Below are 3,216 nucleotides of genomic sequence, written 5' to 3'. Positions count from 1 at the left end.
TTTTTTGGAAATACTTGTACGCCCCATAAAATGACAATGCTGAAGCATCTTTTCTTAGGGTATGTTCACACTACAGCGGTCGTAACGGCTGAAATAACGGGGCTGTTTTCAGGAGAAAACAGCCCCGTCATTTCAGCCGTAACTGCATTTGTGCAGGCGCTTGAACGCTGCGTCCAATACGGACGTAATTGGCGCTGCTTTTCATTGGTGTCAATGAATAACGGCTCCAATTACATCCCAAGAAGTGACAGGACACTTCTTTGACGCGGGCGTCTTTTTTACGCCCCGTCTTTTGACAGCGTGGCGTAAAAAAAAAAAAATGACCGTCTGAACAGAACATCGTAAGACCCATTCAAATGAATGGGCAGATGTTTGCCGACGCTATTGAGGCGCATTTTCGGACGTAATTCGGGGCTAAAACGCCCGAATTACGTCCGTAAATAGTGTGTGTGAACATACCCTTAGAATGCTGCATTGCACTTCTCTGTTATTTCTCATGGAAATGTCTGAATAAGTTGACAACTTGGGCGTATCAATTCCTCTTTTCAATGGAGGGTGTCCCTACATACTCCCGTCAGTGCAGACATAGTTTCCCTGTTGGCTAGGTGAATGGGAACACCCAGTTATCAATTTGTTTGCTCATACGTTTTTTGGAGGGTTAACCGGAATGGTATAACACAGAATTCTAAGAAATGCATTGCTATTTTAGTCCTTACGTCCGTGTGACAGCTGTTAAAACAACGGTCATCGCACGGACCTATGCAATTCAATGTGGCCATTCAGACATGCGGTGTTCTTCACGCACAACGTGAAACTCACTGCATGTCCTATTCTTGTGCGTTTTTTGCGCATCAGGCACCCATTGAGCTCAATGTGTGCGTGAAAATCACAACACTAATCGGTGTGCTGTCCGTGATTCACGCACAAAGTGATGAGAAATTAAGAGAAAAAAATAATATCAACAAATGTGCACATAAAGACATCAACAACTGATGCCACATGTAACACGCACGGATGTCAAACGGTACTGCAACGCATGACAAACGGGTCTGCGGACGCAAACGGGCGTGTTCGTGTGGTTAAGGCCTTAGACAATGCAAGTATAATAAAACAGACGTTAGTAGCGCTGACTGGTCCTCTAATGGTGTCGCAATGACTACATGGTGTGCTAGAGGTGCAGATAAGAAATGTCACTCTGTGAAGAAGGCCTAATGCTCTGTAAAAGCTTTGAGACCATTAGTATCCCTCACACAATGACAATCTTCCGCTGCCAGTCTCTACATGGTTTTACAAGAGTATCAGTGTCATGACATATCCGTCAGAAACGTTCCATTCCCAGGTCTTGGTAGAGAGGTGACTGCGATTACGTTGACTCTAATGAAGTAAGTGTGAGTTATGGAAACTTCCAAGTGCTCTGTGGTTGCTGTAGCTCCCTCACTCTTCAGTTAATAATTATTTACATAAAGGTTAATAGTTTATTAAACACTAAGGCTTCGTTCACATCTGCGTTCGGACGCCGTTCATGGATTCCCCTGAAGGAAAGCTCAAACTAGGGTTGTCACGATACCAGAATTTGGACTTTGATACCGATACCAAAACAATATAGATTCGTGTAGTATTGTGATACTCGATAACAAAACGATACTTTGCCAACAACAATAATAATAATAATAATAAAAAAAGTTCATCCATTTTCCGATGTGAGGCGCGAGGTGTGATGAATTTTGGACCTCCATATGCCTGACATTAATAGTAATAAACCCCCATCACGTTCCTCACACTCATAATGGACAACGTTGGGTTAATGTGTGAGGTGCATGATGGGGCTAATTACTATTAATGAGAGGCACATGGAGGTACAAAATATATAATGCCTCGTGCCTCACATTAATAAGTGAAAGAAAGCAGTTTTTATTTTATAAATATCATAAATGATGCTATAAACACAGTGCAGGGAGCCGGGCTCCTAGCATCATACTTATGTACGATTCTAGGAGTCCCTGCCTCTCCGTGGAACTACTGTCCCGTACTGAAAACATGACAGTTGTCCTGCAGCGAGGCAGGGACTCCTAGTGTCATAGTTAAGTATGATGCTAGGAGCCCGGCTCCCTGCACTGTGTTCGGTCCTGGAATTCCGGCCGAAATACGTCCGTCCATTACGGACGTAACGTGCTCGTGTGAATCCAGCCTAAGGGCCAAGTCTGTATATTCCCCTGTTAGGCTGGGTTCACACAACCTATTTTCAGACGTAAACGAGGCGTATTATGCCTCGTTTTACGTCTGAAAATAAGGCTACAATACATCGGCAAACATCTGCCCATTCATTTGAATGGGTTTGCCGACATACTGTGCCGACGACCTGTAATTTACGCGTCGTCGTTTGACAGCTGTCAAACGACGACGCGTAAATATACAGCCTCGTCAAAAGAAGTGCAGGGCACTTCTTTCAGACGTAATTTGAGCCGTTCTTCATTGAACTCAATGAAGTGCAGCTCAAAATTTACGGATGTCAGAGAAGCCTCACAAAATGCGAGGAGGAGGAATTACGGCTGAAACGAGGCAGCTGGTTTCTCCTGAAAACAGTCTGTCTTTTCAGACGTAAATGCCTCTCGTGTGCACATATCCTAACAGGGTCGTCACGAGCTTTTATTTATTTTTTTTCCACGATGTGTGTCTCATAAAGTACAAAACAACACCACAGCCAGACCAAACCATAGCTGGCGCTGGTGACCCAATACGGCGTCATACAAAATGTGGACAAAAGTATTGGGACACACCTCTTATTACTGAATTTAGTCCCATTGCAACAGGTGTATAAAATGTAGCACCTAGCCATGCAGTCTGCCTTTACAGACATTTATGAATGAATGGGTCGTTCTAAGGGTATGTTCACGTGCTTAACAAAAAACGTCTGAAAATACAGAGCTGTTTTCAAGGGAAAACAGCTCCTGACTTTCTGACTTTTTTGAGCAACTCGCGTTTTTCACGGCCGTTTTTGGAGCGGTTTTTCAATAGTCTATGAAAATTGGCTCCAAAAACGTCCCAGTGTCCTGCACTTCTTTTGACGAGCCGTCATTACTACGCGCCGTCTTTTGACAGTGACGCGTAAGATAAAGGCTCGTGGGAACAGAACATAGTAAAACCCATTGCAGGCAATGGGCAGATGTTTGTAGGCGTATTAGGGGCGTTTTTTCAGGTGTAATTCGAGGTGTAAAA

The sequence above is a fragment of the Rhinoderma darwinii genome, chromosome 4, assembly GCF_050947455.1.
Source record: "Rhinoderma darwinii isolate aRhiDar2 chromosome 4, aRhiDar2.hap1, whole genome shotgun sequence".
Lineage (NCBI taxonomy): Eukaryota > Metazoa > Chordata > Amphibia > Anura > Rhinodermatidae > Rhinoderma > Rhinoderma darwinii.
This window is presented reverse-complemented; position numbering follows the sequence as displayed.